Source organism: Manis pentadactyla, chromosome 15 (assembly GCF_030020395.1).
Source record: "Manis pentadactyla isolate mManPen7 chromosome 15, mManPen7.hap1, whole genome shotgun sequence".
Classification (NCBI taxonomy): Eukaryota; Metazoa; Chordata; class Mammalia; order Pholidota; family Manidae; genus Manis; species Manis pentadactyla.
In genome coordinates this window covers 35,519,125-35,544,857 of record NC_080033.1, presented here as the reverse complement: position 1 = coordinate 35,544,857, position 25,733 = coordinate 35,519,125, and the positions used below count along the sequence as shown (strand labels likewise).

Genomic DNA, 25,733 nt, shown 5'->3' with positions numbered 1-25,733 from the left:
CGTTGCCCACCACCTCCGCCACTTTTCTCTCCCGAGGCCTGCACTGCAAGGATTTTGAACCTTTTGGGGATTTCGGTCCCCTTTGAAACTCTGACAAAACCGTAATAGTAATAAAATACTCTATATCAAGAAGAGATAGGGGTGTTTCATAATAGTGTCGAAAGGAACAGTCCTTTTGTTATTATGTACAGCTCACATTTCTTTAATAATTATAGCACATCAGATGTTACGGTAAATACCGAAGTAGTGTTATCTAACGCAGCCCTTAAAAGATCCAGTAAGGTATATTTTATTACCCCCCCCCCCCGCACCTCGGTTAACAGCTGGGGAAACTGAAACTCTAGAAGAGGTGACTCACCTCTCTAAATCAGCATTTCAGACTTAGACCTACTCCACACCTTCACCTACTCCCCTTCCTCCTCAAGCCAAAAAATGGCAACAAAGTACATCTCCCCCTCCCAGGTATCCATGTTTTTCCAGGTTCCTATCTAGTACGTGGGGGGCCAGGATTCAGACCTAGGGAGTTTGTTTTCAGAGCCCTTTCTCTTGATATCCTTGCAAATGATAAGTCCTCTTGGGGGAGGGAGGGTTAGGGGAATCCTTTTTTTGCATCATACTTCAAAAATGTCACAGTGCTCTTGAAAAATCTGATTAACTGTAACTCAAAGGTAAAAAACTTTGGATGTTTGCTTTTAACATGTTTGGAGGAGATAGGACATTTAACTGGATTCTTTTCCACAGCTTAACTTAAAACATTGTCGATGTTTAATCAAAATTTTAATCAAGTTTAAGCAAACTTAATCAAGTTTGCGTTTCTGTTCTTAATTTTTAAAACCAGTTTCAGACAACTGGTTTCAGATGACTGGGCTAATTTCTCCCCAGTCCCCTCCTTTTTTTCTCACCAGCCACCCAACTTCTTCCACTCCTGAGGCTTGACATAACTCAGACCCATTATTCCTTCTGAAATTGATTCATTCATTCCTCTCCTTTCCATTACTTTTGTTGCACTTAAAACCTTTCTTGGTGTTAAGGCCCTTACTTTATTGCTTTCACTTCATTCCACCCTCCCTTCCTTCCTGGTTCAACTTGCACTAGACTAACCTCCCACAAAATGTCATTCTTCTGCCCTGGGATCTACGAGGGCCTTCTGTTGCCTATCTCATTCATTCTAAACTCCTCCCCTGGTTTACATAGCATTTATTAATCCCACCTTATTTTCCTAATCCTCTGCCTTAGCCAGCTCTCAATTTAAACCTCCACTGTAGTCTGACTAGTCTTACTGCTTTTGCCCTGTGCTCTGTCTGTTCCCAGTTTAGCCTTACTCAGGACTCACTCCAAGCATGGAAGAGTGCCTCTTTAGCTCTGCAGAAAAACCCTGCCTGTTTGACCAGATCCTGCCCACTCTAGTTCTCTTGTCCCTGGTACACAGTTTATCATAAGCTACCAAGATGCAGTGTGTCTTAGTGCATCTTGGTAGTATGTGTCACCTGCTGGCTTATCTTTGCCATGTATGTTACTCATAATCCAACCGTCCCACTTATAAGAAATCATTTTTTTTTTCCCCCTTGAGACTCACCTGTAAGAGTTAAATGCCATACTCAGGGTCTTTTACTTGTTCATTTGTTTTGGAGTTTGTTTTACATGCTTTTGAGGAAGAGAAAGCCATTAACTTTAGCATCTATAATATTTTTAGTTAAGCTGTGGAGGAGAAGGTTTGGGGGAAGGAAGATTTGGAGTAAAGAATTTAACTAGCTGGTGGAATCTCTAGCCAATAAGGTGTGGGTTCCATCAAGTGGTGTGCTTTGTTTTCCTGCTGGTAAAATGTTAATTAACTACCCTTTAGCAAATGCTAAAGTGGAGGAGAATGTGGAGATTTAGTTAGGGCTCCATTGACTAGAGAGAGGTGAGATGAGGCCACTGGTAGAAAGTGATAAATGTTCTGGGACGTTAAAAAGAAAAAGGCTCTGTAAGAGTGGCCATTTTTGTCAAAGAGGAAATTTGTTGGAAGAAACAGCACTTAAGCTGGACTTTGAAGAGCCAGGAATATTACAAGGTGGAGGTGAGTTGTGAGCAAAGTCCTGGAATGCAGAAAACACATGGAGTGTCTTGATAGGATGTGTCTGGTCCCTTGTGAGAGAGGAGGCCTTGAGGGACCCAAATGCCAGGCTAAGGCCACTGGGTGTTGTTCAATAGTGAGGATTTTGAGAGGGGAGGGATTTGTCGAAAACTATTTGGAGGCAGTAAGACCCAACTGTGGAAGGGACACAGTTCCAAGTTAGAGCTAGACATGGGTTTTCACTAGGATTTGGCCACTGAGTGGATGTAGAGATTGAGGGAAAGGTGTCAGGAAGGATGGTGGATATTGTTTGACTTGGTGGGGCCAGGTAGCCAACATTTTAAAGTAAACTTACAGGCCAGAAAGCACACCAGCTGTTGCCTCTTGACCTCAGGAACCTACAGCCTAGCAGGAAAGACAACTTTGGAAACAGTATAGTGTGATACATGTTAAAGTTGACTGTATGTGTAAGGTGTTTCAGTAATACAGGAGAGGAAGAGTTGCTCTGCCCAACTGGGTGCTAAAGGTTAAATGAGAGTTTTCCAGAGGAAAGAATGTAAAACAAAAGTGATATGAAATACGGCCATTTTTCATTTATTCCTCAAAAGTAGGAGGAGAATGGAGGAAGTGGGCAGGGGTGGAAGGGGGCCATGTCACAGATACTTGGGGCCTGCTGAATGCAGAACGTGGATTTTACCAAGCAGGCAGGCTCTGGAGAGTCATGGAAGGGTTGTAAGAGCTTGAGTGGTGCCTCAATTTGTAAGAAATGTCTCCATTTCGCTGTTTAAACTAGGCTTGCACTACTCAATGTGGTGCATTTTTGGTTTGTGATGATGTACGTACAGAAATTATGGGTAGCGTTCAGCAGCTTTTATAGCAATGTAGTGATATTACAAAGGCTAAGAAGGCAATGTCTGAAAGTAGAAGGAAAACCAGGTGCATTGTCCATAGGCACCCAGTGGGAGGGGGAGGGGGCTGATGCTGTCTCATTCACAAAGAGGTCAAAGATGCAAAGGCACAGTTGGATCCTTGGAGTTAGGCATTGGTGGGGAGAGCTGAGGCTGAAGAGATCTCAGGCTTGGAGAATGAAAAGAGTAAGAACTCTTCCTTTAGTAAAAAGAATCACAAATTTGGATGCTCCCTGGGAACAGGCTGGGAGAGTGCATAGATAAGTGGCTGGCTGGTAGGGAGAATTAAGGAACTGAAGGGCTCATGCCCTGTGGAAGAGGGCAGATGCCCATGCTTAGTATTAGCTAGGTACACAGTATCGGCCCAGTGATGTCTGACTTTCTCATTAACTAAGAGAAGCCAAGAGTCTGAATTTCATACTTTGAAATCTGTTTTGTCTTTTAACAGGCAACTATTTTATATTTTAAAAACCATGCATACATGCTGTGAGTTATGTCTCAATAAAGGTTTTGCATTCATTTTAAAGTACATATTCTAAAAAAAAAAACAAAAGCCGCCATGCATGCTAAATAAAACATGTCAGTGGACCAGGTTCAGCTGTTGGACTGTCCTAAAGACCTCTGCTTTAGATTGCAGGGAACAGGATGAAGAAGATTGGCTTTTTCTTTGTTTTTGGCAAAAGACTGTAGTCCTGTCTCAGTAAAGTAGGATGCCAGTTCGTTCCTGGGGAGGAAGGGTGAGAGCTTGAAGACAGTGGAATATGTTCGGATAGATGCAGAGAAACTGTTGGAAGTGCACTGGGAAAGAACAAAAAAAAAAGTCTGTGGAACCAAATTAAGGGTCAGAGAAGGATAGATGAATTCACACTGTCACTTGATTCAAAAGTTCTCAAGTAGGTGTTGCTTTTCCTACTGTGGGCATTGGTGAAGCCAGCCCACAAGGACTGAAGGAATCCGAGATGCAGTTGAGTGGGGCAGAAATGGGGCCCAGGAAATGTTTCTGAATGGTCAGCCTTATTTGGGCTAAGACAACCCAAAAATAGACACTTACCTTCTACTTTAAGTTAACTAACAGCCTGAGAGGCTTACAGTGGAGAGGAGGTAGGTGAAGACAAAAGAGGAATAATTAACTGTAAATATAAAGGAAAGGATAAGACCTTAGACCATGTCCCCTCCTGGACACAGAATTGTGCAGAGGAAAAACAGTAGGAATTGGAGAATTCTGGAAGGTTTAGTTAGGAATTTCAGAGATCAGGATTTTGGACATGGAGGATTCTGAGAACCAAGGGGTCATGCTTAGTGATTGTGCATAAAGTGGAAGTATTCCTTTCAACTTGGAGAAGTGAGAAAACAGAGGAGATGAAAGTGTGAGGCATCTGGGTATAATGCAGTGCTGAGGTCACTGTAGCCCATAGCAGGGTTTTGGGTGCTAAAGTTAGTTGGCGAGTCAGGAGCCTGTCCTAAAAGTGAACAGATGAAAAAAGTAATTGGAAGTAAATGGCATGGCTTACTTGTACAATTTCTCCAGGAACCTTCAGGGTGCTGACTTTGCTAACTGTACCTGCACAGCAGTTGGTGTTTCAGGCATTATGTCATGACAGTGAGTAGCTGCTATGGGGCAAGAGTCAGTGACCAACCAAGAGCACCAGGCTGGAGGACTTAGAAGGAGAGTAATTTGGAAGTCTAATCAATCTTAAACATTGAAATTACAGTACACCTGAGAAATTGCTAAGGTAGAGTAACATCTGATCGCTTTTAATTTGTGAGGAAAAGAAAAAGAAAGGGGTAGTTGGGGGTCTTATGAAGAGTTGGTGATTGTCCTTTACTCACCTTTGAATTTTTACTTAAGTATTTGTAGAGCGAGAGAGAAGATAAGGATAAAGAAAATGCAAGTTCAGTAGAAATGGTCTATTGTTGCATTGACCGCAGGGGGTTAAAATGGACCCTGAATTGTTCATTTCCTTTTCTGTTAGAAGAGCTTGGTACTTGGTTTCATGAATGATTCCTTGAATAGTAAATTTGTTAATGGAGGAAATAATTTGTAGCTATAATACTGAGTAGTATCATGGAGTTTTTGCTTTGATTATACCAGAAAGTATGTTGGTGGCCTTTTTGCATTTTCTAGAATGGTATTTTCTAACTCACTATGAATGTGAAAATCTTCTTCTTAAGAAACGGTGGTTTGTTCAGTTTCTTTTTATGGTTAATGTTGTAGGGTTATACCAGAATGTTGAAATAAGGGATACTCACACTAATTATACTGGGGTCAAAGTGATTGCTCATGACTGTAGTTTCCTCTTTCCTATCTGTTTACCAGCTAGTGTTGCAGGGTTTTGATTAAATCAAGGACATCTTGTTCCGTGTTGGTTTTTTTACCGAATTAATTTATAGTTAGTAGTCTTGCATTTCAAAAACATAATTGGGGGGAATCTTTACAGTAACTAAACAATAGGAAAATCTTTTTGTTTAAAGAAACTGAGTTATTTAACTGTTAACCTAGAAATTTTGTTCAGTCTTAGCTCAGACAGAATTAGTAATTTACATTAGTTGATGATTAAGAGCTGCGTGAATTACATGCGATTTTTCTGCATGACAGTTTGTTGTGCTTATGGCATCTTTTGATTGAAACTGCCTGGCTACCCTACCCCAGTCATCCAGGATTTTTATCCATTCTTGAACCTACACATTTAATTCACTATGTTTCACTGTTAATTCTGGCATTTTAAAAATTAAGATAATTATTACTTTGATAGAGATGCTATCAGGTAATGAATTTGGCTACAGTGGTAGAAACCTATACAAAATAGAAGTTTAGTTTTCTTTCGCTTAATAGGAAGATTAAAGATAAACAGTGTTCCACCCTGAGGTGGTTAGGAGCTGTTGGGGTGAAAGTCTAGATTACTCATGATAACAAAATAACTACTGCAGTTCTAGCCATCAGGTCTGTTTTGAGAAGGAAAGAAGAAACAGCAACACCTTCATTATTTGTTTGTTGGAACTATGTCATATGGCCAATATTAGTAAGAAAGGGAGCTGGGAAATGTTCAGTGTTTAACTAGGCACGTTGCTGCCCTGAACAAAATCTGTATAATAAGTAGATAATAACTAGGTTCTGTTAGTAAAGAAGCAGAAAATAGCTGTTGGTAGATGATAGGCAGGACTGGCACAACACATTATCTACCTTTAAAAAATGTCTTGCATGCTCATTATTGTTTTGTTTTGTAAATAGGAAATTTTAAAATGGGTGCTTATATTCAGTGTTTATTTTTTTAAATTATAATGTAATTCCCAAAGATGTAAAGTGAGCACATGTCAAACATTTATTTCACTCATTTCTGAGGGCACCAGCTGGAGAGGAAAACTGGATCAAAGAGCATCAGAGAAAATGAATATAGATGCTGAAAAAGATTGTTGAAATAAGATTGCTAGATTGGATGCAAAACTGGCTAATGTCCCATAGGGTAAGATACCATAATCTTTGGGGCTATATTTTATACCAGACAGAAATCATTTGTGTCTCTCCTGGACAAAAATCTGCAAGTTAACACGTAATTTCACAGATTCTGAACCTTATTCAGTAAAAACAGCATATCAGGCAATAAGTACATTCTTCTAGAGCATAAATGGGCAAATTTTCTGTAAAGAGCCGGGTAATATTTTAGACTTTGCGGAACGTACACAGTCTCTGTCTCATATTCTTCTTTGTTCTTGTTTGTTACAACCCTTTAAAAGGTACAAACAATTCTTACCTTAGGGGCTGTACAGAAGTAATCTGGAGGCTGGATTTGCACTGTCCGAAATGTAGCCATTACCACATATGGCTGTTTAAATTAATTGAAATTCAGTGAAATTAAAAATTCAGTTCCTCAGCTGAATTTAGGTGCTCAATGGCCACATGTAGCTAGTGGCCACAAGTTTGGACAGTGCAGCTATAGACCATTTCTGTCAGTGCAGTAAGTTCTATTGAATAGTACTGCCTTAGATATTATATAGTCCTTGGTTGGGCCTACTAAACAATTCTCTGGTTGGACATTGAAAAAATAAGCAGGCATTCTTTTACCTTACATTCAGAGTTTCTGTAATTTTTGTTAAGTATTCCCCTGGTGATCATAACCTCCAAGGATCACTCTCGATCACACACACACACGCATGCACACACACACACACACACACACACACGCACCTCATTGTATTAGATTAGCAGGTGGTAACACAAGGAAATTATCCTCTGGAAGTTTCATAAGGAACCTTAGGTTGTATTTTCAATAGGTTGTTTTTTGTTTTTAATTGCCTTTTTTTTTTGTCTCTTCTAAAACTAGGAAACAAACCTCCAAAAAATCAAGGAAATCATCTCTACTTACTTCACCTGTATCTATAGCATAGATAGCATATAGACACTACAGATAATAGTAGATACTGTATTACCACAGCAGTTTCCTGAGCTTTGGTTCTGTAAATGAACTACAATCCTTGTTTGTTTGTTTTTTAACAGGGACCTTGCCATGGGATTTATTCATAAATATGATATTCTAGTTACACCCTATGTTGCACAATAAATCTGTCTTAATTTTATTCTCCTAAAAGGGAGGCCAGATTCTTAATGATACATACACATATCTACATTGCCATGAAAAGTGAAGAGATGAATAAAAGTAGACCATCTTTTTTGATTGACACAACTTAATAGTGTTAAGCTTTTTAAGAAATAGAATACCCCAAAGAAATTAACTCGTTTCAGCATCCTTGTTGTAAGGTGAAAGATAAATCTTTGAGATTGATTGCCCAGGAGCATTAGGGAAACCCCACTGATAATTGAAGTCAGAGTGGTATACTACACAGCAGTAGAAAACAACAAATTACTGATACATACAGTAACATAGATGACTCTCAAATACATGCTGAGTGAAAGAAGCCTTACATTCTGTAACTATATTACAAAAGAGTATATACTGTATGATTCTATATATGTGACATTCTAGATAAGGCAAATCTTAATTATCTAATTATGGTAAAAAAATGAGAATACTTAGAATAACTGGAAAAAGACATTAAACAGACCGTGTATTAGATGATACTATGGAAATGTAAATTTTGCTGGGTGTCACAATGACATTGTGTTTATGCTTTTTAAAAAGGGTGTCTACGTGTGTGTTTAAACCCTACTTGGTATCTGTCTCACTTGGAAATTAACCATGTATACAAAGAGCATCCATTAGTTAACCATTTACTTTTAGTCCAACTGAGGTTTTAAAGTTAAATAAGGATACTAGAAATTATGCTTAAGCTGACAACTACTGAACCAACATAAAATTCTGACATCAAAAAAAACTCAGTGTTAAACTTCATTTGGTTGAATATGTATCTGTTTTTCATAATCATAAATATTATATATGAATAATAGCTTGTCTGGCTGGTATGCCAACAAAGTTGAGGAAGTTCAGATTCATGGAGAAAAAAAAGATCTTATTTTTTAAAAAATATATGCATGCATTATACTCTATACTGATAAAATCAGGGAAAAAATATCTTTTAAAATTATCAAATCAGACTGATTTGCCAAAGAATTTTTATCACATGAATTTAATTTTTTTTATGGTATCATAAATATACAGTCACATGAGCAACATTATGGTTACTAGACTACCCCCATTATCAAGTCCCCACCACATACCCCATTACAGTCACTGTCCATCAGCATAGTAAAATGCTATAGAGTCACTACTTGTCTTCTTTATGCTATACTGCCTTCCCCGTGCCCCCACACACACATTATGTGTGTTAATCATAATGCCCCTTAATGTCCTTATCCCTCCCTGCCCACCCACCCTCCCCAATTCCTTTCCCTTTGGGAACTGTTAGTCCATTCTTGGGTTCTGTGAGTCTGCTGTTGTTTTGTTCCTTCAGTTTCTGCTTCGTTGTTATATTCCACAGATGAGTGAAATCATTTGGTACTTGTCTTTCTCCACCTGGCTTATTTCACTGAGCATAATACCCTCTAGCTCCATCCCTGCTGTTGCAAGTGGTAGGATTTGTTTTCTTCTTATGGCTGAATAATATTCCATTGTGAATATGTACCACATCTTCTTTATCCATTCATCTACTGATGGACACTTAGGTTGCTTCCATTTCTTGGCTATTGTAAATAGTGCTGTGATAAACGTGCATATGCCTTTTTGAATCTGGGATTCTGCATTCTTAGGGGAAATTCCTAGGGGTGGAATTCCCAGGTCAAATGGTATTTCTATTTTGAGTTTTTTGGAGAACCTCCATACTGCTTTCCACAATGGTTGAATTAATTTACATTCCCACCAGCAGTGTAGGAGGGTTCCCCTTTCTCCACATCCTCACCAGCATTTGTAGTTCCTTGTCTTTTGGATGTTGGCAATCCTAACTTGTGTTAGGTGGTCTCTAATTGTGGTTTTAATTTGCATTTCACTGATAATTAGTGATGTGGAGCATCTTTTCATGTGCCTGTTGGCCATTCTTTGGAGAAGTATCTGTTCATATCCTCTGCCCATTTTTTAATCAACTTATTTGCTTTTTGTTTGTTGAGGCACATGAGCTCTTTATATATTTTGGATGTCAACCCCTAATCAGATATATCATTTATGAATATATTCTCCTATACTGTAGGATACCTTTTTGTTCTACTTGTTGGGGTCCTTTGCTGTACAGAAGCTTTTATTTATTTTTATTTTTTTAAGTTATCATTGATATACACTCTCATGAAGGTTTCACAAGAAAAACAATGTGGTTATTACATTCACCCTTATTATCGAGTCGCCCTTATACCCAATTACAGTCACTGTCCATCAGTGTATTAAGATGCCGCAGAGTCCCTATTTGTCTTCTCTGAGCTACACTGTCTTCCCCGTGACCCCACACACACCATGTGCACCAATTGTACCCCGAAATCCCCTTCTCCCTCCCTCCCCACCCGTCATCCCCCATCCCTCCCCTTTGGTAACCACTAGTCCCTTCTGGGAGTCTGGGAGTCTGCTGCTATTTTGTTCCTTCAGTTTTACTTCGTTGTTATACTCCACGAGGGAAATCATTTGGTATTAGTCTTTCTCTGCCTGAGTTATTTCACTGAGCATAATACCCTCTAGCTCCATCCATGTTGTTGCAAATGGTAGGATTTCTTTCTTTCTTATGGCTGAATAGTATTCCATTATGTATATGTACCACATATTCTTTATCCATTCATCTGTGGTTGGACACTTAGGTTCCTCCCATATCTTGGCTATTGTAAATAGTACTGTGATAAACAAAGGGGTGCATATGTCTTTTTGAATCTGAGAAGTTGTATTCTTTGGGTAAATTCCTAGGAGTGGAATTCGCAGGTCAACTGGTATTTCTATTTTTAGTTTTTTGAGGAACCTCCATATTGCTTTCCACAATGATTGAACTAGTTTACATTTGCATCAGCAGTGTAGGAGGGTTCCCCTTTCTCCACATCCTCGCCAGCATTTGTTGTTCCTAGTCTTTTCTATGTTGTCCATCCTAACTGATGTGAGTTGATATCCCACTGTGGTTTTACTTTGCATTTCCCTGATGATTAGCAATATGGAGCATCTTTTCATGTGTCTGTTGGCCATCAGAATTTCTTTGGATAACTGTCTGCTCATATCCTCCACCCATTTTTTTAATAGGGTTATTTGTTTTTTGGGTGTGGAGGCATGTGAGTTTTCCATAGATTTTGGATGTTAACCCCTTGTTGGATATGTCATTTACAAATACATTCTCCCATACTGTAGGATGCCTTTTTGTTCTGCTGACGGTATCCTTTGCTGTACAGAAACTTTTTAGCTTGATGTAGTCCCATTTGTTCATTTTTATTTTGTTTCCCTTGCCCGGGGAGATACGCTCAATGAAAAGTTGCTCATGTTTATATTCAAGAGATTTTTGCCTATGTTTTCTTCTAAGAGTTTTATGGTTTCATGACTTACATTCAGGTGTTTGATACATTTCGAGTTTATTTTTGTGTATGGGGTTAGACAATAATCCAGTTTCATTCTCTTGCATGTCACTGCCCAGTTTTGGCAACATCAGTTGTTGAAGAGGCTGTCATTTCCCCCATTGTATATACATGGCTCCTTTATCATATATTAATTGATCATATAAGCTTGGGTTTGTATCTGGGCTCTCTAGTCTGTTCCATTGGTCTATGGGTCTGTTCTTGTGCCAGTACAAAATTGTCTTGATTACCGTGGCTTTGTAGTAGAGCTTGAGGTCAGGAAGCGTAATCGCCCCCGCTTTAATCTTCCCTCTCAGGATTGCTTTGGCTATTCAGGATATTTTGTGGTTCCATATGAATTTTAAAACTATTCGTTCCACTTCGTTGAAGAATGCTGTTGATAGTTTGATAGGGATTGCATTGAATCTGTAGATTGCTTTAGGCAGGATGGACATTTTGAAAATATTAATCCTTCCTATCCACAAGCATGGGATGTGTTTCCATTTATTGGTATCTTCTTTAATTTCTCTCATGAGTGTCTTGTAGTTTTCAGAGTATAGGTCTTTCACTTCCTTGGTTAGGTTTATTCCTAGGTATTTTATTCTTTTTGATGCAATTGTGAATGGAATTGTTTTCCTAATTTCTCTTTCTGCTAGTTCATCATATATAGTTCAGCATATAGGAATGCACCAGATTTCTGTGTTTTAATTTTGATTCCTGCAAGTTTGCTGAATTCAGATATTAGTTCTAGTAGTTTTGGAGTGGACTCTTTAAATATATTTTTTTATGTACAATATCATGTCATCTGCAAACAGGGACTGTTTGACTTCTTTTGTACCAATCTGGATACCTTTATTTCTTTGTGTTGTCTGATTGCCATGACTAGAACTTCCAGAACTGTGTTGAATAAAAGCAGGGAGAGTGGACATCCTTATCTTGTTCCTGATCTTAAAGGTAAAGCTTACAGCTGATTGATATTAAATTTGATTTGGCTGTGGGTTTGTCATATATGGCCTTTAGTATGTTGAGATACTTTCCCTCTATACCCATTTTGTTGAGTTTTTATCATGAATAGGTGTTGAGTTTTATCAAATGTTTTTTCAACATCTATGGAGATGATCGTGTGATTTTTTTGTACTTCTTTTTGTTGATATAGTGGATGATGTTGATGGATTTTCAAATGTTGTCATCCTTGCATCTCTGTAATAAATCCTACTTCATCATGATGGATGATCTTTTTGATGTATTTCTGAATTTGGTTTGCTAATATTTTGTTGAGTATTTTTGCATCTATATTTATCAGGGATATTGGTCTGTAATTGAATTTTTTTGTAGTGCCTTTGCCTGGTTTTGCTTTTAGAGTGATGCTGACCTCCTAGAATAAGTTTGGGAGTATTCCCTCCTCTTCTGCTTTTTGGAAAACTTTAAGAAGGATGGGTATTAGGTCTTCAGTAAATGTTTGATGAAATTAAGCAGTGAAACCATCTGGTCCAGGAGTTTTGTTCTTAGGTAGTGTTTTGATTACCAGTTCAATTTTATTTTTGGTAATTGGTCTATTCAGATTTTCTGTTTCTTCCTGGGTCAGTATTGGAAGTTGTGTTTTTCCAGAAAGTTGTCCATTTCTTCTAGGTTATCCAGTTTGTTAACATGTAATTTTTTTAAGTGTTCTCTCAAAATTATTTTATTTCTGTGCTGTCTGTAATGATTTTTCCTTTCTCATTTCTGATTCTGTTTATGTGTTGTAGACTCTCTTTTTTCCTTGATAAGTCTGGCTAGGGGTTTATTTATTTTGTTTATTTTCTCAAAGAATCAGCTCCTGCTTCTGTTAATTCTTTATATCGTTTTATTCTTCTTGATTTTATTTATTTCTGCTCTAATCTTTATTTTGTCCTCCTGACTTTGTGTGTCATTTGTTGTTCTTTTTCTAGTTTTGTTTAATTGTGAGTTTAGACTATTCGTATGGGATTGTTCTTCTTTCTTGAGGTAGGCCTGTTTTGCAATATACTTCCCTCTTAGCATGGCCTTTGCTGCATCCCACAGATTTTTGTGGTGTTGAATTTTTGTTGTCATTTGTCTCCTTATATTGCCTGATGTCTGTTTTTATTTGGTCATTGATCCATTGGTTATTTAGGAGCATGTTGTTAACCCTCCATGTGTTTGTGGGCTTTTTCATTTAATTTTTGTAATTTCTAGTTTCATACCTTTGTGGTCTGAGAAGTTGGTTGGTACAATTTCAATCTTTTTTAATTTTCTGAGGCTCTTTTTGTGGCCTTGTATATGATTCATTCTTGAAATTATTCCATGTGCGCTTGAGAACAATGTGTATACTGTTGCTTTTGGATGGAGTGTTCTGTAGGTGTCCATTAGGTTCATCTGTTCTAAAACGTTGTTCAGTGCCTCTGTGTCCTGACTTATTTGTCTAGTTGATCTGTCCTTTGGAGTGAGTGGTGTGTTGAAGTCTCCTAAAATGAATGCATTGCATTCTGTTTCCCCCTTTAATTCTGTTAGTGTTTGTTTCACTTATGTAGGTGATCCTGTGTTCTCTGCCTAGATGTTTATAATAGTTATAACTTCTTGTTGGATTGACCCCTTTATCATTTCGTAATATCCTTCTTTGTCTCTTGTGACTTTATTTGTTTTGAAGTCTATTTTGTCTGATACAAGTACTGCAACTCCTACTTTTTTCCCCCTATTAGTTGCATGAAATATCTTTTTCCTTCCCTTTACTTTTGGTCTAGGTATGTCTTTGGATTTGAAGTGAGTTTCTTGTAGGCAGCATATAACTGGGTCTTGCTCTTTTATCCTTCAGCGACTGTCATTTACTTGGTACATTCAGACCATTTGCATTTAGAGTGATTATCAATAGGTATGTACTTATTGCCATTGCAGGCTTTAAATTCGTGGTTACCAAAGGTTCAAGGGTAATTCCCTTACTAACAGTCTAATTTTTTAACTCAACTTTGTATGCTATTACAAACAGTACCTAAAGGTTCTTTTTTTTCCTCCTTTTTCTTCCTACTCAATTCTTTATATATTAGGTATTATATTCTGTACTCTTTGTCTATCCCTTGATTGATTTTGGGGATACTTCTGTACAGAAGGTTTTTAGCTTGGTGTAGTCTCACTTCTTCATTTTTGTCTTTGATTCCCTTGCCTGGGGAGATATGCTCATGAAAAAGTTGCTCATGTTTATGTTCAAGAGAGTTTTGCCTATGTTTTTCTCTAAGTGTTTAATGGTTTCATGACTTACATTCAGGTTTTTGATCAATTTTGAGTTTACTTTTGTGTGTGGATTTAGACAGTAATCCAGTTTCATTCTTTTACATGTAGCTGTCCAGTTTTACCAACACCTGCTGTTGAAGAGGCTGTCATTTCCCCATTGTATATCCATGGCTTCTTTATTGTATATTAATTGACCATATATGCTTAGGTTAATAGCTGTACTGTCTATTTTGTTCCACTGGTCTGTGGGTCTGTTCTTGTGCCAGTAACAAATTGTCTTGATTACTGTGGCTTTGTAGTAGAGTTTGAAGTTGAGAAGCATAATCCCTCCTGCTTTGTTTTTCCTTCTCAGAAATGCTTTGGCTATTCAGTATCTTCTGTGCTTTCATATGATTTTTAGAAATATTTGTTCCAGTTCTCTGAAGAATGCTGTCGGTATTTTGATAGGGATTGCATTGAATCTGTAGATTGCTTTGGGCAGTATGGCCATTTTAACAATATTAATTCTTCCTACCCAAGAGCATGGGGTGACTACCCATTTATTAGTGTCCTCTTTAATTTCTCTCAAGAGTGTTTTGTAGTTTACAGGGTATACGTCTTTCACTTGCTTGGTAGGGTTTATTCCTAGGTATTTTATTCTTTTTGATGCAGTTGTGAATGGAATTGTTTTCCTGATTTCTCTTTCTGGTAGTTAATCATTAGTGTACAGGAATGCAACAGATTTCTGTGTATTAATTTGTATCCTCCAACTTTGTTGAATTCAGATATTCTAGTAGTTTTGGAATGGAGTCTTTAGGACTTTTCATGTATAACATTATGTCATCTGCAAAAAGGGACAGTTTGACTTCTTCCTTACCAATCTGGATGCCTTTTATTTCTTTGTGTTTTCTGATTGCCATGGCTAGGTCCTCCAGTACTATGTTGAATAAAAGTGGGGAGAACGGGCATCCTTGTCTTGTTCCCGATTATAGGGGAAAAGCTTTCAGCTTCTAACTGTTAAGTATGATGTTGGCTATGTGTTTGTCATATATGGCCTTTATTATGTTGAGGTACTTGCCCTCGATACCCATTTTGTTGAGAGTTTTTATCATGAATGGATGTTGAATTTTGTTGAATGCTTTTTCAGCATCTATGGAAATGATCATGTGGTTTTTGTCCTTCTTTTTGTTGATACGGTGGATTATGTTGATGGGTATTTGAATGTTGTACCATTCTTGCATTCCTGTGATGAGTCCCACTTGATCATGGTATATGATCCTCTTGATGTATTTTTGAATTCAGTTTGCAAATATTTTGTTGAGTATTTGTGCATCTATGTTCATCAGGGATATTGGTCTGTAATTTTCTTTTTTGTGGTGTCTTTGCCTGGTTTTGGTATTAGAGTGATGCTGGCTTCATAGAATGAGTTTGGAAGTATTCCCTCCTCTTATATTTTTTGAAAAACTTTAAGGAGAACAGGTATTATGTTTTCTCTAAATGTCCGATAAAATTCAGCAGTGAATCTTTATGGTCCTGGTGTTTTGTTTTTCGGTAGTGTTTTGATTACCGATCCAATTTCATTGCTGGTAATTGGTCTGTTTAGATTTTCTGTTTCTTCTTGGGTCAGTCTCGGAAGGTTGTATTTTTCTAAAACTTTGTCCATTCTAGGTTATCCAGTTTGTTAGCCTATAGATTTTCATAGCATTCTCTAATAATTCTTTGTATTTCTGTGGTGTCCGTTGTGATTTTTCCTTTCTCATTTGTGATTCTTTTTGTGTGTATAGATTCTTTTTTCTTAATAAGTCTGGCTAGGGGTTTATCTACTTTGTTTATTTTCTCAAAGAACCAGCTCTTGGTTTCATTAATTTTTTCTATTGTTTTATTCTTCTCAATTTTATTTCTTCTCTGATCTTTATTATGTCCCTTCTTCTACTGACTTTGGGCCTCGTTTGTTCTTCTTTTTCCGGTTTCAATAACTGTGAATTTAGACTTTTGATTTGGAAATGTTCTTCCTTCTTTAAATAGGCCTGGATTGCTTTATACTTTCCTCTTAGAACTGCCTTCGCTGCATCTCACTGAAGTTGGGGCATTGTGCTGTTGTTTTATTTGTCTCCATATATTGCTTGATCTGTGTTTTAATTTGGTCATTGATTCATTGATTATTTAGGAGCATGTTGTTGTGCCTCCATGTGTTTGTGAGCCTTTTTGTTTTCTTCGTACAATTTATTTCTAGTTTTATACCTTTGTGGTATTAGAAGTTGGTGGTACAATTTCAATTTTTTTAAATTTACTGAGGCTCTTTTTGTGGCTTCATATGTGGTTGTGGGTAAAATTGTAACATTTCCAGAATATCTTGCCTGGCTTTAGTGCATTTGCATATCCTTAGGGGTGGAGAGAAATTCATCTCCATATCAATGGGTAATTACCTGGGCAAACATGGGTGTGTCTGAACCTTAGAGATTAAAGGGCAGGACTTGCTTGCTTGCTTCTTCTGGAGCAGAGGAGAAAGACGGCCCCGGACTGCAGTTTGTGAGCAATAAATGGCTTTTAAACTTTATTTGTCCCTTTGACTGATTTCGATTTTTAGAGGTATTTTTCCCCAGGATTTCCTCTCCACAGACTTTTATCTGGCGGCAGTTGGCAGAGTGCCTCTGAACCTGAAATCAGTCATAATGGGTGAGACCTTTGAGAGGGCTTCTCCTGTGGATGGTGGGGAGGCCCCAGTGGATGGAGCAGCAGAGGGTGCTGCTTTACCTGTTTTTACATCCCCATCTGTGGGACTTCCAACTTGGGAATGCCTAGTGGGGAATTGGTCTAGGGTGAGTACCTCCTAGAGGGGTGGGGCCTTCCCTAGAACTGAGGATGGGTGGAAACACCAGAAGCTGCAGAATTAGCGCTCCATGAGTTGGAAGACTGCTTGGAGACCTTAGGGGCCGTGTAGCGGCTGGCGTTGTAGGGTCTCTTTTCGTCAAGATAGTGGAAAATGTCATACAGGAGAAAGAGGATTTTCGAGAGGGTTAGTCGGGAGAGAGAAGGACTTAGACGGGAGAGAGATACACTTCAGCATCGCTTGGAGGAGCTGGGCGATAACCTATGGGATGCTGTTAAAGAAGAGAGACAGTTACTGAAAAGGCAGGTCACGCTCCTAGAAGATTCCTTAGCAGTGGTGAGGTGGGGGGATGGCAGGAAAAGCTGCATTGCAGGAGGCCGTGGGGGAGAGGGAGGAAAGAGTAGTGCCTTCAGCCCCTGAAATGGTGGAGCACTAGCTGTTGGTGGAAGAGCCCGAGGGAGAAGAGGAGGAGGCGGGGGCCATTGGCGCATCTGCTACCCAGGCCACTGCCGTAAGTACCATTTTCTCCTGTTTTAAAGGCCTGCCCAGCTGTAATTAAGAAAAACAAACAAACAAACCACGGGCTCCTTACCAGGATGATCTGGTGGACATGAGCGTCCGGTATAGGCAGAGGCCATCAGAATCTCTGCCTACATGGCTTTTATGTCCCTGGGATATGGGGGTGGAAAACGTTGTTATCCTGAGTACTGAAATGAGTAGAATGGCTTCGCTGACAACTCACCCTTCCCTCTCGCAGCAGTTGCAAAATGCCCATCACGCCTCAGGGAATCAGACACTCCTGGAATGGCTGACAGCTGCCATCAGGATACTTTGGCCTAATAAGGGTGATTTACCATATTTTCCCAGTAGTTGGAAAATGTATGCAGAGCTCCAACAAGTACTGCAGGAATTGGGTATGAAAAACATTATCTGAAATATGGACCCCCAGGGCCCTTATGAGGAGGTGTTCATTATAGGAATGAGTAAACCTGGTGCTGCATACAGCTCCCACATCTCTCTTTGGGTCCCTAGTGAATACTCTTGCCCCCCACCTAGGGCAACCCATAAGAGAGGCTACTCATACTTTAGCAGATCTGGGGGAGGTTGAAACAATAAGGGCACGGAGGGAAGTACAGGCCATGACTGAAAGGAGAAGTGCAAAAGGCCCCATGAGGGTGTCAAGGACCGAGATGTGGGTTGATTTGATAAAGCTGGGATAGTGAAAGAAAAACTTGATGGGCAGCCCAATAGAATATTGTTAGAACTGTGGCACCAATTAAAGCCAGAGCAGTAGTTCCAGCCACTGAGGTCCAGGACATGGAAACCAGAGTCAAGGCCTCATGCCTGGCCTGTGTCCCTGCAAAACGTCATGGGAGACAGTACATAGGATTCGTCTGAGCCCTCACCCCCACAGGAGGATGATTGGGCATCGCGGTTCAACTGGGGGAGGAGGGGTGTCAAAGTTCCCACCTTGGGGGACATGGTGGGGACCAGAGGCCACATGTAGATTTAGCAATTCATTGGTCCCCTGTGAATGTACAATGTGTCCTGGCGCTGGTGGACACAGGAGCTGAGTGTTCTTTGATTCATGGCAACCCTGAGTGTTTTCCCGGGACCCCTGCTGTGATAGATGGCTATGGGGGTAAGGCAGTTAGAGTGGAGAAAGCTCAAATCTAATTGGGGATAGGTCATTTACCCCCAAAGGAGTATACCGTGTAATTTCTCCCATCCCTGAATATATTTTGGGGGTAGATATCCTGCAGGGCCTGTGGTTACAGATCACTGCAGATGAGTTCAGACTGAGGGTATGTGTGGTAAAGGCAGTTCTGAGGGGACTTGCTAAGCACCTGCCTGTAGCTCTGCCTGTACCTCAGGGAGTGACAAATATTAAGCAGTATAAATTGCCTGGGGGACACAAGGAAATTGGAGAAACTCTATAGGAGTTGGAGAGGGTGGGTATCGTAAAGCCCACTCATAGTCCTTTTAATTCCCCAGTGTGGCCAGTGAGAAAGCTAGATGCTCCTGGCATGTAACTGTAGACTACAGGGAATTGAATAAAGTCACACCCCCTTTGCATGCTGCTGTTCCCTCTATCGCAGACATTCTGGACACCCTCAGCCACGAACTCGGAACGTATCATTATGTAGTAGACCTTGCTAATGCTTTCTTCTCTGTTGGCATAGCACAGGAAAGCCAGGAACAGTTTGCCTTCATGTGGGAAGGCCAGCAGTGGGCATTCACTGTCCTTCCACAGGGATATCCCCACAGTTCCCACCATCTGTCATGGACTTGTAGCCCAGCACTTGGCCCCATGGAAGAAACTGCAAACAGTGTGGTTGTGTCACTACATTGATGACATTATGCTCACATCTGATTCTCTTTCAGATTTAGAAGGGGCAGTTCCTAGATTGTTGCAACATCTACAGGAAAAAGGATGGGCTGTGAACAGCACCAAGGTTCAGGGACCTTGTTTGTCTGAAATTCTTTGGGGTTGTCTGGTCAGGTAAAACTAAAGTTGTTCCTGAAGCAGTTATAGACTAGGTCCAGCCTTTCCCCACCCCTACCACTGTGGCAGTATCACAAGAGTTTTTGGGTCTTTTGGGCTATTGGAGAGTGTTTATCCCACACTTGGCACAAATTCTGAAGCCCTTATACTCTTTGGTATGAAAGGGCATCAGGTAGGACTGGGATGAGACATGTACAGCTGCTTTTACTGCTGCCAAATGGGCAGTCAAGGCCATACAGGCCTTGAATGTAATGGACTCATCAAGGCCCTGTAAACTTGATCTTCATGTAACCGAAGATGGTTATGGATGGGGTCTTTGGCAGCGGCTTGAATGGACACACCAACCTATTGGATTCTTTCAACTGTGGAAAGGAGCAGAGGTCTGGTACACCTGATAGAGAAGCAACTGGCTGCTGTGTACCATTCTTTGCTGGCTACGGAGCCCATTGCTGGAACAGCTCTGATCAAGATAATAACCACCTATCCCATCTCAGGGTGGGTGTGAGACTGGAGCCAAAGGCCACAGAGTGGCTTGGCACAGACACCTACACTGGCCAAATGGGGGTGCATATTTACAGCAGTGCAGTGCCCTCCCTACTAGCCCCTTCAGTGGAGAACTCCAACGCTTATTGGGGCCAATAACCTATACCAGTGGAAAGCAGGAAGAACTTGCTTTTCAGCCCTTGGTAGCCGAGACTCCTCATCAGGAGGGAAAAGCCCCTATACCTGAAGATGCTTGGTACACAGACAGCTCCAGTCGTGGGCAGCCCCCAAAGTGGAGGGCTGTGGCTTTCCATCCTAAGACTGAGACAATATGGATGGAGGATGGAGAGGGGAAAAGCAGTCAATGAGCTGAGTTGCAGGCAGTATGGCTCATGATAACCCAGGAGCTTCCCCCATAGTTGTCTGCACTGACAGCTGGGCCGTCTATCGGGGCTTGATCCTGTGGCTGCCGACATGATACCGTGCCAACTGGATGGTTGGTCACTGGCCCCTTTGGGGGCAAGAGTTGTGGCAAGACCTGTGGGCCTCTTATCAGACTAAGACTGTTACTGTATATCATGTCACGGGCCATTTGCCTTTGGCATCCCCAGGGAATGATAAGGCAGACACACTGGCCCAGGTGCACTGGCTAGAAGGAAAGCCTGCCTCTGATGTCGCCTAATGGCTATACCAGCGTTTGTTGCACTCGGTGCAAAAGACAGTGTGGACTGTAGCCCGTAGGTGGGGCTTGCCATTGAACTTTGAAGAAGTCAACAGAGCCTGGAAAGAGTGCCTTGTGTGCTCTAACAGGGACTTACACCAGGTTCCACAGCAACATGGGACAATACTAAGGGGACCAGTACCCCTTGTCAGGTAGCAAATAGACTATATTGGGCCTCTGCCCATATCAGAAGGATATCGGTATGCCATGACGTGTGGACACGGCTACTGGACTATTGGTTGCTTTTCCTGCACGTCGTGCAGATCAGCAAACCACCAAGAGGGGCCTGTAGCATCTCTTTGCAGCCTATGGCCGGCTACAGGTGAATGAAAGTGATCAAGGCACCCATTTAAGTGGATGCACGTTACAACAATGGGTGCAGCAATTAGGAATAAAGTGGAAATTTCATGTACCATATAATCCTACTGGGGCAGGCATGATAGAGAGGTACAACAGTTTGTTGAAATCTAATCTGAAGCCAGATACCAATAGTCTACAGGCTTGGTCAGTTTGCCTATGGACAGTACTGAGGTGTTTGAATGAGAAGCTACGTAAAGGAGCTTTGAGCCCTGTGGATATGCCCACACACCTTGCTGCCTCTCCTATACAATCATACATCCAAACCAAAGAAGAGTTACTGAAGCCATGATATGGCCAGCAGAGCAACATCCACCTGCCAGCCCCAACTGCATTAAGCCCTGGAGACACTGTTGAATGGACCTGGCCCTGGACATTTCGACACATGGATCAGCGATGGCTGGCCCTTCTGGCACCTTGGGGGAAAGGTCTGGAAGCTGGTCTTGTGTTATTCCTGTAGTAACAGCTGAATGACCCCCAATGGTCACGGTAGTGTACCCAAAACGTCCAGGAGGTAAGAGCATCTTGCAGGAAAATTTTGTTTTATTTTTATGGCCAGTGCATGTACCTCCCGTAGCCCTATATATTGACCCATCTGTAACTCCCACAGGAAGGGGGCTGAAAGTCTGATATTCTACACCAGGACGAGATCCCATTCCCGGCACCGTTTTATCACAAGACTGCTCTCTTGCATGTATCCTACCTGATGGACAGGATTTGCCTATGCTGGTGTCATTAAAACATGTATCTTATCACCCTTAAGGTTATTGTCTCCTACAGTCCTTGTGGAATGAATGCATCTCCTGGCTGCAGCTGCCGCATGATGATTACTCTGAATCCTCAGCTACTGCCTGCCTATGGAATGGATGAGCTATGGACTTAATGTGCATAAGACTTTGAACCTCGCTGAATCCTCTGGCTTAAGGATTGTCATGATTTTATATTGTTGCTATTGCTATGTCATGAGTCTGGTCACAATGCTCCAGTTTTCTCGCCCAGGGACAATTGCAGAAGAAGGGGAATGAGTAGTTTGTAAGGCGAGATTTCTGCGGGGGTGGCCTGTGGGTAAAATTGTAACATTTCCAGAATATCTCGCGTGGCTTTACTGCGTTTGCATATAGTCAGGGGTGGAGAGAAGTTCATCTCCATATCAATAAGTAATTACCTGGGCAACTGAGGGTGTGTCTGAAACTCAGAGTTTAAAGGGAGGGGCTGGCTGGCTTGCTTGCTTGCTTCCTCCGGAGCAGAGGAGAAAGAGGAGAAAGATGACCCTGGACTGCACTTTGTAAGCAATGAAGAGGTGTTAAACTTTATTTCTCCCTTTGACTGATTTCGGTTTTTAGAGGTATTTTGCCCCAGGATTTCCTCTCCCTGGACTTACAGTGGTCTATTCTGGAAAATGTTCCATGTGCACTTGAGAAGAATGCGTATCCTGCTGCTTTTGGGTGGAAACTTCTCTAGATGTCTGTTAGGTCCATCTGTTCTAGCATGTTGTTCAGTGCCTCTGTGTCCTTACTTATTTTCTGTCTGGTTGATCTGTCCTTTGGAGTGAGCAGTGTGTTGAAGTCTCCTAAAATGAATGCATTGCATTCTATTTTCTCCTTTAATTCTGTTAGTTTTTGTTTCACATATGTTCCCGTGTTCAGTGCATAGATATTTAGAATGGTTATATCCTCTTGTTGGACTGAGCCCTTTATCATTATGTAATGTCCTTCTTTGTCTCTTGTTACTTTCTTTCTTTTGAAGTCTATTTTGTCTGATAGAAGTACTGCAACACCTGCTTTTTTCTCCCTATTGTTTGCATGAAATATCTTTTTCCATCCCTTCACTTTTAGTCTGTGTTTGTCTTTGGATTTGAAGTGAGTCTCTTGTAGGCAGCATATAGATGGGTCTTGCTTTTTTATCTACTCTCTTACTCTACGCCTTTTTATGGGTGCATTCAGTCCAGTTATTGCCATTGCAGACTTTGGATTCGTGGTTATCAAAAGGTTCAAGGGCAGCTTCTTTACTATCTACCCATATAACTTAACTCACTTATTACACTATTATAAACACAGTCTGATGATTCTTTATTTCTCTCCCTTCTTTTTCTTCCTCCTCCACTCTTTATATGTTAGGTGTTTTATTCTGTACTCTTTGTTTTTCACTTGACTGATTTTGTGGATAGCTGCTTTTATTTTGCCTTTAGTTAGTATTGGTTGGTCTACATTCTTTGCTGTGGTTTAATTTTCTCTAGTGACAGCTATTTAGCCTTAGGCATACTTCCATCTAGAGCAGTCCCTTTAAAATACATTGTAGAGATGGTTTGTGGGAGGTAAATTCCCTCAACTTTTGCTTATTTGGGATTTTTTATTACCCCCTTCAAATTTAAATTATAATCGTGCTGGATACAGTATTCTTGGCTCAAGGCCCTTCTGTTTCATTACATTGAATATATCATGCCATTCTCTTCTGGCCTGTAAGGTTTTGGCAGACAAGTCTGATGATAGCCTGATGGGTTTTCCTTTGTAGGTGATCTTTCTTCTCTCTCTGGCTGCTTTAATACTCTGTCCTGGTCTTTGATCTTTGCCATTTTAATTATTATATGCCTTGGTGTTGTCCTCCTTAGGTCCCTTGTGTTGGGAAATCTGTGGACTTCCATGGTCTGAGAGACTATTTTCAGCAATTATTTCTTCAAAGACACTTTCTATCCCTTTTTCTCCCTCTTCTTCTTTTGCTACCCCTGTAATGCAAATATTGTTCCATTAGGATTGGTCATACAATTCTCTTAATATTCTTTCATTCCTAGAGATCCTTTTTTCACTCTCTGCCTCAGCTTCTCTGTATTCCTGTTCTCTGATTTCTATTCCATGTTAAGTCTCCATCACCTCATCTAATCTGCTTTTAAATCCCTCCATTGTGTGTTTCATTTGTTATCTCCCTCCTGAATTCATCCCATAGTTCTTAAATATTTTTCTGTAGCTCCATCTGCATGATTATGACATTTATTTTGAATTCTTTTTAAGGAAGATTGGTGATTTCAGTCTCACTGAGCCCTCTTTCTGCTGTTGGTGAAAGGCTGATGTGGTATATTGACTAAAAGGAACTGTGGTGAACAGGCCTTTAGTAATGTGGTGAGGTGTGGGATAGGGCAAGTGTTCTGTAGTCCTATGATTAGGCCTCAGTCTTCTGGTGAGTCTGTGAATTCCACCAGTACTTCTCATTTGTCCCCACTTAGGTGGGTCAGGATGGCTGGCAGGGGTGGGAGTGGTGTGCTTCCCCTCCCCCATGTTGGTTAGGCTCTGATAAAATTCCAGTAGCTTAGGCTCTGGTTAAATAGTTTCTCCGGGCCTTGCTGAAAAGAAGAGAGTGTCTAGGGTGTTTCAAAATGTTTCCTTTCCCTTCCTTCTGCCAGAATAGTCTGACAGTCACTGTGAGAACCTGGTAGAGCTCCTGGAGGTAAAACTCACAAAGCTGGGGGAAACCGCATGACACCATTCCACCACAGTTTTTAACTCTCAGACTTGTCCTCGCTGAGCTTCTAGGAATTCATCCATTACAGTTCAGGTTTTACTATCTTGATGTGGTTCCTACAGAGGTTTCTGCTCCAGTAAGTTGTGAGTCCCTGTAGTCAGCTTACATGTGTCTCCGGTATTAGGGGTAGCACCTTGCCCTGTGACCTCTCTTCTGATGGATCTAAGAAGAATTGTTGACTTTTCAGTTTGTTCAGTTTTTTACTTCTTCTTAGGATGCAATGGTGACTTCTAAGCTGTCTTAGCTTCCATGGTGGACTGGAAACTAGAAGTCCCTTCCTCTGTCTTCTACTGCCTGTGCTCCAGCATCTCTCCCGAGTCACGGACAGGCCCCTGCAGGTGATTCTCTGGGACCCAAAGACAGGAAGTGAATGCTGGGGAGGTTACATCTGACTGGTGGAAAAGGGCTAGCAGGTAGCACAGGTAACCAGGGCCACCTGCCACTTCTCTCTATTTTCCATCCGTTGGCTCCACTGCCTTCCTCATGGAGGCATTTACTAAGTTCCGGGACCTATGCATGCTTGTCTAAAGTATTCTCCCAACCCACTCACCCAAACCAGGCTCTACACACCCTCCAGAATAACCCCAGCAACCAGACCCCCAATCCAGTTTGGTATCTTCTGTTACGCTATCGTGGAACAGACCCTGGCACACAGAAGGCCTTCGGTAAAAATCTGTGGCATAAATGAGCACATAGAACCATATTCCCTTCCTTCAGTATGTGTGGTTCCCACTGTAATCAAATATTCACTGGGATGCTATATATAATGTCCACCTCATCCCTCTCCCTTTAGGTCATGAGGATTTATTTTTTCACAACTGTATTCCCTATACTTAGCACAATGCTAATATGGTAGGTGCTCCATATCCAGTAATGGACAAATGGATGACAAGAGGTGATTGAGGCCCTCACCCAGCAGAGGGATGCATACGTGTTTAGGAATCTGTCACCTACGCAGCAGCAGCAATGGGAAAGCACTTTTCCAAGAATGAACTCACTGGTGTAATGCAGAGGCCAGAGACCATCAGCAAGACAGTCTTTACCTGGAGGCCAAATTCCTTGTGGATTATGCAAAGGTGTGGTTTTCTTCTAATTGAATGCATTGAGGTGGCAAGGAAAGTCTGCAGTCCACAGCTGATGTCAAAGGCAGGCAAGGAGACAGCCTGCAGGACTGGGTATGGGAGGGGAGCTTGTTGGGACC

General features: G+C 40.9%; 1 protein-coding gene across 2 annotated transcripts in view; it reads left to right on the top strand.

Moving 5' to 3' along the window:
• Window positions 1–25,733, top strand: part of N4BP1 (NEDD4 binding protein 1) — a 104,166-nt gene that overhangs the window by 1,577 nt on the left and 76,856 nt on the right. The window lies entirely within an intron of this gene.